The sequence below is a fragment of the Dermacentor andersoni genome, chromosome 1, assembly GCF_023375885.2.
Source record: "Dermacentor andersoni chromosome 1, qqDerAnde1_hic_scaffold, whole genome shotgun sequence".
NCBI classification, from domain to species: Eukaryota; Metazoa; Arthropoda; class Arachnida; order Ixodida; family Ixodidae; genus Dermacentor; species Dermacentor andersoni.
The window spans coordinates 207,037,108-207,050,884 of NC_092814.1; the positions used below are offsets into that span (position 1 = coordinate 207,037,108).

The 13,777-nt window shown below is 47.6% G+C and overlaps 1 pseudogene; it reads right to left on the reverse strand.

Annotated features, from left to right (window-relative positions):
• LOC140218473 (uncharacterized) overlaps positions 1-13,777 on the reverse strand; it is an 80,448-nt pseudogene that overhangs the window by 15,793 nt on the left and 50,878 nt on the right.

Below are 13,777 nucleotides of genomic sequence, written 5' to 3' on the forward strand. Positions count from 1 at the left end.
GTTACAGGGGATTCCAAGCCACTGTGGCGTAATGGGCAATGAATAGGCCGATGTAGCAGCATGATCTGCACATGAGAAGGGCTTGCAAGACTCCATGTCATTCCGAAAAACAGACGCAGCAATGAAAATTCGTGTGCTTTCAAATGAAGCCATAAAAACTTTATGGAACGCACCAAGCTTGAAACACACGTTTGCACCGAGTGGACCCGTCCCTTCGACTTCCACCCCCCTCTGGACTCTCTCGGCTCGAGACAACAGTACTTTGCCGACTGTGGCTTGTTGTCGCTTTGACAAGATCTTTTGCCTTCCGAGTCGGTATGGACGAGGGCGCAGCTTGCAGTCACTGCGGCGGCGACGGGACTATAAAGCATGTACTTTGCCACTGTCCTCCATGCAACGCCGTGTCACTAGCGGCCGTGTTGGCACGCCTTGACGACAGGCCACTTTCAGAACAGACAATCTTGGAACGCCGACATGAACTGTCGTCGCACCGAAAGTCGGTCAAGGCTTTGTTCACCTTTTCACGTGACAGTGGCCTATCAGAAAGACTATCATGATCCCGTCCTTTTTTTTCCACGCCTTTCTTTTTGTCCTCGCTCTTCTTTCCGTCTTTACTTCCCATTTCCCTTCCCTTAGTGCTGGGTAGCAAACCAGAGGTTTTAACTCCGGTTAACCTGCTTGCCTTTCTCTCATTTGCATCTCTCTCTTCTAATTAAATACTTTAATGCTCGAAAAGCTTTTCTTACGATATCAAAGAAAAGGCCGCTACGCAAGGATGGCGGAAAATATGGGGCCTCCCGATAAAATATCATTCTTGAGATTTCAAGCGGGCTCTAGCAAGAAGTATCAATACCTGCCAAAAGATATTGGCCAACTAAGTGACGAACACATGGGCGTCGTATTGCACGGATGCTCGCATCGTTCAGCTCCAGCTGCGCGGTTCCAACGAGTTCTGAAGAAATTCACGCCTGTCGCAAGAACTGACGTCAGCCGTCTCGTATATTTATGTTCTGGCTGAGCCAATGTATCTTTTTTTATCATTGTTAAAGCAATTCGCTTATACATTGAAGGTCTATGACGGTAGGAGGTCCTTGTAATCGTCATTCAACCGAAGAAAGCGCAATGCTGAAACGCTCACGTTCGCGCATGGGTACACAATCAACATGGCGAAACTGACAAGTCAGATGGGTTGCAGTGCTGGCTCGATCATCGACAAGAGGCTGCGCATCTTCTCTGACGAGCCCGGTTTGTTACGTCGTGACAGCCACAGTGATTTGTTTTATAAGTTACGGAGTGCTAGCTGCCACATTACTATTATTATTGCATGAATAATACATGGTGCATGTTGTGGACTGTGCAAATCTTTTTATAAGACGGCTATAAGTATAGCGAGCGTGGTGTCTTTTGCAGAGGTGTTGCAAGGCGAGGCAGACATACTTCATCGCTAACAACGAAAGTTTCATAAGATAAATGAACAAAAACTTGTTAATTAACTTTTGTATTATAACTTTAGAGCTATAGTTTTCTATTGACAAGTTTTTTTTTGGGGGGGAGGGGGGGGGTGTATTGTTTCTCCCCCTCCACCAATTTTCTTTAATCTTGAAAATCGCATATCGTTCGATATATTCACAATTGAATTTCAACGTTCCATCCAGGCAATATCGAAACCCAGTGCGCCTCGTTGCTACGGCAGACGAAAACGCCCCGTGACGAAGCGTGCGACGAAATTTCAATAAAGGCACGTTGGCACAAATACTGATATGGCACGTCGCGGCAGATGCTTGCCGTGCAACGCGTGCCGCAGTATCTGCCGCGAGGTTCAGTTTCTAACTTCCTCATGCCTTCGTCACGGCTAGGCAAAAAGAAAATAAAGGAAAAGTTTCGCTTTAAAAGAAACGATAAATAAGCTTGAGTGTGATCGTACGCCTAAAGTGCCGCCCCGACGGCAATATTTTCTAACAGGTAGCTTCAATGGCGTTACCGAAAGCACACGTTCCTCAGCGCGCGCTCACATACACAATAACAGTGAATTATCGATAATACGATATCGTACTTTCAGTTAACTGCTGTAGTAAAGGCTGCCACTAGCAGTAGCAGCACCCATCTAAGAAAGACGATAATAATCGCATATATATCGTATACACCTTTACCTCGCCGTGTTTCTAACGCGCCTGAAAGCACGAATAAAGAGGCAGTTTTTTTTTGTTGCTTTGTTTCAATTGGCTCGCAGGAACTGCTAGTTTCGTGGACTTGTACCTGATTTAGTTGAGCGCTTACTTACGCCGCATGGAAAAGCAGTCATCGCACATTCGCTGTCCATGAATATCACTCGGCGTTTGCGCCTCGAGCAGCGATCGATTGCGTGCGCACCCCTGCAGCCCATGGCCACGCGCGAGGGAGCCGCACGGGCCTGTCGGCGTATGTGTACCGCTCGTGCATGCGAGAGACGCGGTGTGTTGGGCAACCTTGGACATTCCTCGATCTCCCGCAGCACGGGCCTCGGCGACGCATCCATGGCGTCCGTCCTCAGCCAGCTGTGCGCCCGTGTGAGTGCGCACGCGAGTCTGCGTATATGTGCGTGCGTGCGTAAGTGCAGGGGGGGGGGGGGGGGGGGCTCAGCGTTGCGCCTTCTCGTCCTTGTGGACTTTCGGCCCGCTCGGGACTGCAACACGCACGCGAGCGCGGATGACGTTTGAAAAGGAAACCTGTCGGCGGGGCTCTCTACCTTGTTCGGCGCAGGCCCCGCGACGATGTTCGGCGGGTCCGCCGCTCCTTGTCGGGCTGCACGCCGCCACGTTGGCATAACGAGGTTGAGGCTCGACTCGGGGTTCATTGTCCTGCCGCGTTACGTACGTGCGCGCGCGGGCAGATGACTCGCGCCTGGGACTCATCAGAATACGCGTATGGCTCTATAGCTGTCTTTGGCGGGCCGCTCTTATGGTGAGGGGGGGATAACGAACCGTATATCCGTCTACCTGGCGGCGCCTCTGCGCTCGTGCGCCGATAGGGCTTCGTTTCGTCTCTTTCTGATGGCGTAACTGCGTGGCCCAGTGAGCCGTGAGCGCACGCGCATGGAGAGCGGCTGACAGAAACGCCTGTCGATAAAACGTTGTCTGTCACGGCTGCTCGCCTGCTTTACGAGGACTCATTAGCGCCGTTCGCCGGACTGCAGCGAAATCAGTGAGGCGGTATATAAGAAAGGGCAAACTACAGAAATGCTATCTAAAGAGAATCATTATGTTCAGCTATATAAGCGGATTGCGCTCCTAAAATACAAAAACAGCCACTCCTATTGGGAGCGGAGGCTTGTTCAGCTAGAAAAGACGCAGAAAAAGACAGGTAGCGATGCTGCCTTGAAGTTGTCGCACCAACTCACCGCGACGTGATTAATTCTGGCAGCGTCTACTCCGGCTCCTTTGTTCGTTTTTTATTTTGTAAAGAAGGATCATATCGCATCTTAAATGTGATGGGGTTTTAATCGTTTCGGCGCTATAGCCGCGCGGATTGAGAATATACATTGAAACACGTGACGTCACATTGAGGTACCTTCGCTGAGGTTTCGGTATAGAATTCAAAATAAGGCGAAGTTTGACCTGTTTCTCCGGTACCAATCAACATTCCTCCGGCGAATTAAATGCACAAAGGTGTTGAAACAAGAGTTTACTCATCTAAACTCGTTTAGTGTACTTTTAAATTTGCTTGGAAGAATAACCGCAATTATTGACAAGTAATTACATTAAGATATCGTTTTCTTTCTGTATGTGCACAAGGTACTGAGATCGAGACGGTTATATTCGTTTTTTCATTGTTGTTGTTGTTGTTGATTCTTTTTAGCCAGCTGATTGAAACACTGATTGATGTGGTTGAGAAACATTATCTCCAAATCACACACTGTCTCAGCATGTGACCTTGAGAGCGACGACAGAACGGCCCGATCGGCCAGTCGTGTCTTGTTCAATTTGTTCAATTATGTTAAATGGTGATATTGTTAAATGATTGATAACACCTTAAGGCCGATGGTCGGCTTTCCAGCAGCTCTGGCGGGTGAAATGGTGACACTGTGCAGCTCATGGTCCAATTGCCAATAAGAAAGTAAACTAATCAATATTTATATTTTGTATGACCGACATACCTGGCCGCGTGGTCAGTTTGGTATAGTAAAGAATACAAATACAGTGAAGACAAAAAGTCGAATGTGTTTGCGCAGAAGCAGTGGTGGAGGAGGACAGGCCACAGCTCTCGGCAAATGCGCACATTGGCTCGTCCTAGCTGTGCAGCCGCAAGTGATGTAATTACATGTGCAACTCTGCAGCCATGGGAAATAGGGGTCTCAAACTCAAGTATTGCACACAGCTCCCCCATATATAGTCTTACATAGTAGCACACAGCTTCACGCGGGCCTCAGTATGGCGCTTTGGAGGACAAATCCCGAGTTTCTACTCTTTAGGAAACATACGTATAATAACGCGTAGCTGAAATCCCGGGAAAGCCACATGAGGCGCTTACAATATCATCACGTAGTAGTGAAAAAAAAGAGAACGCACGTGACAAAAAGGGGCGGCAAAGCGCTTGTATCGCCCCTTCTTTTCGTGCCCGTTCTTTGCGCTGCTACGCGAAGAGCGTTATCTATAGCTCGCCGAGTTCTCTATTCTTGTTCGCCTACGGGAATTCGGCGTGCTGCGTGTTCCAGGCTCCCGCGATATGCAAAGCAATGGGTGCAGTGCCCGTGGCCTCTGTCATCACTCGCGGTTTCGTACTGGTACCTTGGGTGCATTCCCGCCACGCCTCGGGGTTCTCGTCGGCGCTTCACGGCCTTCGCCTCCAGGAGACGTATAGCGTATGCACTTGAGGCGGGCCTTTCTTTATTCGCTGCACGAGCTATTCCTCTCCCCGGTGTGGTCGCATACTCGCTCACGAGCCGCGCCTTGAACTCCCGCTCCCCGCAGGTGGAGGCCGCGCTTTGCGTGGGGGACGGTGCAGTGCTGGGAGTCTGTGGCCGGTGTTTGCGCTGGCGGTTTTTTCCCGTACTTAATTTTCGAAACTGCGGTTTTATGCGATTCTTCGGCTGTCCTTTCCAATTACCTTTCACGTTGACCTCGTGAATGTATGCAAGAAGGTGTTCGTCTGCTCTTTGCTTTAGCAGTTTATACCTCCTGTGTTAAGATACAAACCAGACATTTGAATTATTAATGGGCTGCCGTTAATTTCCTGATACGTCGCGCGAGGAGCTGGTATTATTTGTTGCACGACTTGGGTCGGCAGCGTCGTTAAGGTCACGTAGTGCACCATGGCTGGTGGCCGTCCAGATCTCGCGCGTACAATTTATACATGCAGCAATAAAAACATGCATCGAAAATGAGAAGGTAGCGGGGTCAATAGTTTCAGGCACAGTACAACAGGCGACAGTCAAGTAGAATAAACGAAAATACCTTTTTTACGAAGCCGTGTCCTAACTGGCAAAGTTTCAGTGTGTAATCTGTAAAAGAAAGCTTTTGTGGAAGAGGAATCTGCATTTTACGAGCTCCTGCAAATACATTATGTATTGGCAGTACGGCATATATTGAACGATAACGCCGGCGGGAACAGCATCGATATTAAATCATTGTTAATATTTTTTTAAACACAGACAAAATGCATTATTCACTCATTGTAATAAATACCACAAAAGAAAGAAATAAACAAATGAAGAAGGGCAAAAATCATGACCATTCCACTCTGTGAAGGTGGTTGACCAGCGAAGCTGTTTATCACATGACACGGAGGTGACACATGATTTTGAACAAAGGTACGAGCTCACTTATTGTCTTGATGGATGGTCATCTTGAGTAAAGGTACGCACACTCATATATTGTCTTGATCGGTGGTCATTATTTCACTCGCAACTGCAAGCAGATTCTTTGACAATGTCAAATCGATGCACGTACGTCGCTGGGTGGTCGGTTGGGCCGAATCGGTGTGGCATCGCAAGGGATATGTCTGCTACACTGAACGCGTAAACCACTCCCTTTTCGGTACCAACACATCCACATTGAAATCACCGACAACGACAACAGGGGTAGTGTCATCGCAGCTAATTCACGCAAAGTGAGTAACCATGAACCTTATGGGACTACGAGTCATTGCATTTTTTGCTTGCTTACGGGGGTATGAGCCATTGATGATCACAGTTTTCGACATGATGTTCTGTATATTGTATGCATGATTAGAAATAATTAAAGCACTGTTCGCTTCATTTTGCTGAGTGCTTGTAGTCTCTGCCTTACGGGGCTATGAGTCATTGCATTTTATGCTTGCTTACGGGAGCATGAATGCATACGGGGGTATGAACCATTGATGATGATAGCTTTTGCTCGCGGAGAACATAAATGCATGGAACCCTAGCCATATATAGCTTCGCTGTAAAATGCACCTGTACGATACTTTTGCTGCACGTTAAAGAACCTCAGGTGGTCAAATTTAATCCGCAGCTCTCCTAGCCCCAGCGTTGCTGTGGGATGTGAAACCACGTCAATCAATCATCTTCGCATTTGTGACCAACTCTTAATGATATGGCGTAAGACTCCGATTGGAAGGGTATACTCGATTCCTTTGCGCAACCGTTTGCTAAGTGTTGTAGCCTTTCAGGATTGCGTAATTTCAACGTGGAATGGTTTTGACCATCGTAATTTGCAGTGCATAATTGCGTCGAAAACCTTGCCCTGTGTCTGCTATGTGCAAGGCACTGGTGCGTTTCTTGAAATGCATCAGCCTGTATTCCCCCCTGTAACTGACTCAGTGATGAACGGTTTCGGGTGTAACAGTGCGAACTGTGACCTTTTCTTCCTTCTCCTTTTTCAATCCCTTTTCCCCCTTCCCCAGTGCAGGGTAGCCTAGTCTTCCTGTGTATGCTCCCGCAGGGAGCAGAGTTGCGCATAACTTTTCTTGCACAGCTCGCACCGCTATTCGCCGAGCGCTATCACGTGGTACAAAAATGTCGTCAAATGTTCGACTGCGCCGCTGCGAAGCCAACTTTACGGGCCCGACACCGACTCGTTTCTGTCAGTGCCATCGAAATTGCAATCAGCGGACCGTCGAGCGTGCGTTGCACCCATCGACTCGGGGGGTTGCAGGTACGGTGTTCGACGATATTAAGTTAATAACATTGGTGAAGTGGTACGAAACACATCATTTTGAAACTTGTATTCGAGTATGACGGGGTGCAGCGCACTAAACTGCACTAATTGCACGGAAGGTGGCAAAGCTTCTTACGCGGTGACGTGCGGACGGACGAGACCGGCCAGCTCCGAAAGGGAGCAGGATATGCGAGGTGGGTTCGGCTTGTTTACACTAAAGCAGCATTTATCTCGACTAACACTCCTGTACACGCTGCCACTGTGTAGTCAGGATTTTATTTCGAGGGATCGAGGGGAGTCCTACTCCTTATATGTGCGTTTATGCGTGTTTGTATATGCGCGTGTATATATGTACATACAAACTAAAAATTTCGGGGGGTTGGTACCCCTCCGGCTACGCCAATCGTTCTAGCGTAGCCTGCATAAAAAGTGTCATCTTGCTCAGCGCTTGCGAACAATTGCCGCATGTAGCTCACGACCAGCAGACAGAAAAGCAAATGGAACACTGCGCGGCATTTGCCTGCTGCGCGCGCGAGGAGTGGCTTCACTGCAGAGCTTGAACACAACGGCGGACCTATGCGCAACTCTGCTCCCTGCGGGAGCATATACAGGAACACTAGGATAGCCTACCGGGCTCACCCTGGTTAACTTCTCTACTTTCGCCATATGAATTCTCTCTCTCTGCCCCCCTCCCCCCCTCTCTCTCTCTCTGGCCGCGCGATTTCTTGAGACAGGTATGTTCGCGCTCGTATAGGGTTGACGTGTTTACGTGGTATAGACATGTACCTCAAAGCCAGCGAAACTGTAGCACACCGAATACGTAAATGACAACATATCAGAAATATTCGTTTTCTTTTGTACACCAACAGGGGAGGCAGGAGACCACATTAAGGAACAATTACTTTCTATATCGAAGAGAGTGAAATTCACATATGTGCACTTGGGGGGGCGCCGCGGCTTTCAACGCGCGTAATGCCCCTTCTGATAAAGCGCCTCGTACTTAGCGTTACGCAACTGCTTGAACAATCTGAGCAGAAAGCTTGCGGGCGGTGCTGCGCATGCCGTTCCGAAAATGTGCTGCTGCTTACCCAGACTTTTGATAATTACCTTGACCCCTATAGCGAGCCGACGGCGCTGGTGCAAAACAATGGTGGGAACGATGCACCCCTCGTCTCGCGTGGGCCGCCTGCTCTCATTGTCTGGACGCGCAGTAATCGCTCATGGTCCGCGTAGCGCAGCCTCGCTGGAGCCTGCGCGATGCACTTTCGCTGCATGCCTGCCGCCGCGCAATTCACTCACAAACTGGCGACCTTAGGCCTTTACGCGCGACGATACCGTTGCGTTGTCTACGCCCCCACGCCCTCCATCTCAGATTATTGCGGTGAGCGAGCGTATTTGTTGGAACAAAATAGGTAGTGAGACATGTCGCAGCTTGTCTTTCGATCGTGATTTTGCTTGTGATATCTATGGCGCTAGGATGCGCGACCGCTTCGATTCTATGGCTCGTCGGTGATCCCCGGCCATCAGTAGGGAAAAAAAAGGCAATAAATTATAGTGTTTTAGGTGCCAAAAACACGATCTGATTATAAGGCACGCTGTAGTGAGGGCTCCGAAAATTTGGACCACCTAGGGATCTTAAACGTGCACCGAAATCTAAGTACACGGGTGCTTTCGCCCCCATCGAAATGCGGCTGCCGTGGGCGCGCGATTCGATCCCGCGGCCTCGTGCTCAGCAGCCCAACACCATAGCCACTGAGCAACCGGGGCGGGTCATCAGTAGGGAACAGTATCTTACTGTCACAACTACCGAGATGCTTCGTCTTGTTCGACACAGTTTATGGAGCTTAAGCTTCGCGTGTTTGTACTCACGCACCCTCGGGTTTACTGTGTTCCCTCATATCCTCGTACCTTAACTGCGTGAGACAAAATTCTCGCGCACCGACGTTGTCTTACGGAAAAGAAGAAGAAGAAGTGCATCTGTTCGGTCGCTGTTTTTATGTGGTGCTCTGAGTTTTCTGGTTTTTTGGATAGTTACAGTTACCTTTGACGACGATTGATTAACAAGACATCGAGTGAAGATTCAACGAGCCAGGCGCCTTACAGGTACGACATTTCTTTCTTGAAAACCTGACTATTACCCTGCCGCTACGGTGGTCGGAAGCCGAGAACATCGTCACGAGCCTTATGCTCGTCCAAACGTAACAAGCCATGTGAATGACGCTACGGGCCGTAATGAAAAGCCTGGAGCCTTGCAAGCGTCACAAAGCTTCATAAAGCCGGCACGTTTGGTTCTTCCCAACTCAGAATCAACTTCAGCGAATTCAGGAATGATGGCTGATGGTGAAGCCGAGACCAAGAAACCTCGCCTAGAAGACGGCAAGTACGATGATAGAACATCGAATTATGAGCTAAGCGATGAAGAAGAGATGGGTGAAGATACACCATTTACTGTGGTCACGTATAAGAAAAAGCGAGCCGAAGGCATTCCGGTTGTCTTTCGCCCAACAAGTGAAGGTACTACTTTTTGGCAAGTAAATCCAAACCGAGTGTCTGCCGAAATAGTTTCCGCTGCCAAAGAAAAAGTACAGTCTTTCAGGACGACCAGAGATGGAAGTTTCAGTGTCAGCGTTGCTTCCTTAGCATCGGCGAAACGCCTTTTGATGCTTTCAAGTGTAGGCGGCCTGGAAGTCAAGCCATTCATCCCAGAGTCGTACACGCGAAACGTTGGCAAAGTAAAACATGTGCCTCTGCAGTATACAGACGATCAACTCCTAGACTTCTTGAAAGACGCAGGAGTTATATCGGCACGCAGACAGATAAGGTATTCCCGCCAAGAAGATGGAGCAGTGAAGTCATATCCACTTCACACGGTAATTCTGACTTTCAGAGACGACCGCCCTATTCCTGGAAGAATTTACTTGGGTTTCACCAGTCACCCTGTCGAGGAATACCTAGGACCCGCACTTCGCTGCTATAATTGCCAGAGATTTGGGCACATGGCGAAAACCTGCCGTAGCACACGTCGATGCAAAATCTGCTCAGAAGACCATGACCACAAGGAGTGCAAGTCACTTCTTCAACCAAAATGTGCAAACTGTGCGGGGAACCATGCCGCCTCCTTCTCAGGCTGCCCACAGAAAAAAGCAGCGGCACAAATGCGTCGACATGAACTAATTCATGGAAGACAACCGCGACGCAATGAACCCGCACCAAACCTCGAGATTGTTAATCCAGTGCCAGATCACCCACCTCAGCGGGCACCGGAACTACCACAGCCAAGAGCATCAACAAGCTATCCCTCCTCTAGAGAACAACCATCAGTGCAATCAAGAGACCAGTCCAGAGGATCACAGTCAAGCGCCCAGTCTTATGCATCAGTGCTACGGAAACCCAGACGACAACAGACAGAAAGTAACACACAAGAAAGCTCCTGTACTCGCACACATTTCTCTCAGCGACCTTACGCACCTACTGCTGAAGTAACACCAGCTAATAGCGAACATACCACAGCATCGGTGACACAACTGATTTTGCCAATGCTCTTCGCAGCTCTTAAGGCAATCCTATCTGCTTTGCCGGAAGCAAACAACCTGCCAGAAGTAAAAGCCTTGCTGCCTCTAGAAGCACTGTTGCGTCAACAATCCGGGCCGAAACTGCGGCAGGCACTGCATGAATAACCGCTACAAAAATGTCTCCATATTTCAGTGGAATGCCAACAGTCTTCGAAGAAAGTGTGCTGACTTTCGTAAACTGCTTGTGCAATACAACTTCCCAATACTTTGCATTCAAGAGGCGGGAATCACTGACGACTTTCGCCTCTCGAATTATGTGATATATAAGACTTCTCGTCAAGGGGCTGTTAGCAGAGTGCTCCTGTGCGTCAGAAAGGACCTACCATCTTATCAAATTCAGTCCAGTGATTCAGACTTCCCGGAATTCATCGCATGTAAAGTATCCTTTGGCAAGCTCTGTATAACAGTGGTTAATCTATATCTACAACCTTCAAACCGGATTTCAGTAGATGCGCTAGTGGATATCTTCAACATAGATAAATGCAACTTGACTGTTTTAAACGATGGGTCGCCAACATTCCTTCGTGGATATAACTACTCAAGCTGCATAGATGTTACCCTGTGTTCACATGATCTAGTGAATGGTGTTGGATGGACAACTGATATAGAAACGCGCGGAAGTGATCATTTTCCCATCCTTGTTAACCACCCTAGCATGCACTATGATATCAGGCGTTACAGCAGACTAACCAACTGGCAAGCTTTTCGGTACCGCCTAACGGATCAAATTACCCAACATGCAACAGTGGAAAAATTTACAGAATTTTTGCAGGATAATATGAACATATGCACAAAGAAGGTCCCTATACCAAAAGATTATGCTGCAGTTGACGGAGAATATGAACACCTAAGAGCCATCCGACGCCTGTCCGAAAGAGCTTACCGACGGAGCGGAAGTTTAGAAGCATACAGAAACGCTCAGAAAATGCACAATGTAATACGCAGACGAATGGAAAGCTTAGGCAAACGGCGCTGGCGCGATTTCTGCGGCACGCTGTCTCCTCACACGGCTGTCCCACGAATTTTTCTAGTAATTCGTTCTTTAAGCGGACCTGTAACACAAAGCTTCCCATTTCGTGCTCTCGCTGTAGCCCGGGACACGTGTGAAATAATAGTTGCAGATGAATTTTGTGACCTTATTTCCAGATCTGCTTTTTCATCACAATGTGCAGAATTTGATATTTCAGTAGAGTTGGCTAAGCGAAAAATTACTGCTTGCTACTGGGCCCAACATCCTCAATTAGATCACACTTTCACATTAAGCGAGCTTAAATGTGCAATTGCATCATGTCGCCAAAAGTCCGCTGCTGGGCCGGACGGCATTACGTACAATATGCTAAGAAACCTCGGACCGACAGGTACAAATGCTCTCTTAGACATCTATAATAACTTATGGATAGAGGAAACTGTACCTGACTCTTGGAAAGTCGCTCGAATCATACCAATTTTAAAACCTGGTAAGACGCCCTTGTGCCTTGAATCCTTCCGCGCCGTTAGTTTGACAAGTTGTTTATGCAAAGTAATGGAGAAAATGATTGACGCGCGACTTCAATGGTGGTGTAATGAAACGAATGTGCTGTCCAACTACTTAGTAGGTTTTAGAAAACATAGATGCACAATGGATGCAATATTAGATATAGTAACCTGTGTGGAGCACGAGCGGGCACGTGGAAACATGACTATAGCAGTATTCCTAGACATCAAGAGGGCATTTGACACTGTTAGTCACGTTCATGTTCTGCTAAGCATGTTGGAACTTGGTCTGTCTGGCAGGTCCTTGCGATGGATTTCTGAATTTTTATCAGGTCGCAAAATATTTGTTCAGACTGGTGAAGGAAAGAGTGCTGAACGTATTGTCCAACAGGGAGTACCACAGGGAAGCGTACTCAGCCCCTTCCTTTTTAACTGCGTCATGGCTGATTTAACGCGAAGACTGCCATCACAGTTAAAGTTTTCACTGTATGCAGATGATGTGTGTATTTGGACATCTGGGTCTAATGCTCAACTACTTCAGATGGCATTGCAAGACGGCATAAATATCATCAACAAATTTTTGAGAGAAAGAGGAATGGTACTATCACACGCAAAGACTGCTGTATTGCCCTTCACTCGGAGGCAGTTAAAAAATTTCACTCTTAATCTGGAAGGACACCCTTTAATGATCGTCACACAGCATCGATTTCTTGGTATAATACTTGATAGGCAGCTATCCTGGGCACCCCACTTAAAGAAACTCGAAAATGAGGTCAATGCCATAGTGACTGTACTTCGCAGACTTGCAGGCACATCATGGGGCGGATCAGTATCGTCCATGCTGACTGTTTACAATGCATTAATACGACAAAAAATTGCATATTCCGCGCCCATCTTACACGGACTTTCCCACACGTCAGAAGAGAGACTTCAAAGACTTTTAGCTAGAGGACTACGCCTATGTCTAGGAGTTCCACGAGCTACTTCGAGTTCTCTTGTAATAGCTGAGGCTCGCCAATCACCATTTCCAGTTATGCGAACTACAGAAACATGCCGGCATTATTTCCGTCTTCAAACCCAGCATAAAAATCACCCATTGGCTCTAGACATAATGAAACGAGATAGAAGTTATGTTCATATAGAAATTCAAAAAAATCTTCACATATTGCCAGGAAATGAATTTTGGAACTCAGACATTGAATATCCTCCATGGCTGCTTACAGTTCCAAAAATCGAATTGTCAGTAGAAGGGATATTCAGCAAAAGAGACATGTTCATTCAAGCTGCTCAACAACTAGCACTATACCAGATATATATGCGGTATTCAGGGTACACACACGTCTATACAGACGGCTCCAGTACAGCAACCTCTTCAACTTCATCATTCATTATACCGCACCTCAACAAACAAGAATCATTTAAATTATCTCGTGCGACTTCGTCCACAACGGCTGAACTGTTCGCAATCCTATGTGCGGTAAAATTTATATTGTCAGTAACAGAAGCGCAAAAATGGGTAATTTTCAGCGATTCACAGGCGGCTCTAACATCACTCTGCAGCACAAAGGGGAAAACATACAGCGACAGTATAATATATGAAACACTTAAAAACCTCACAAA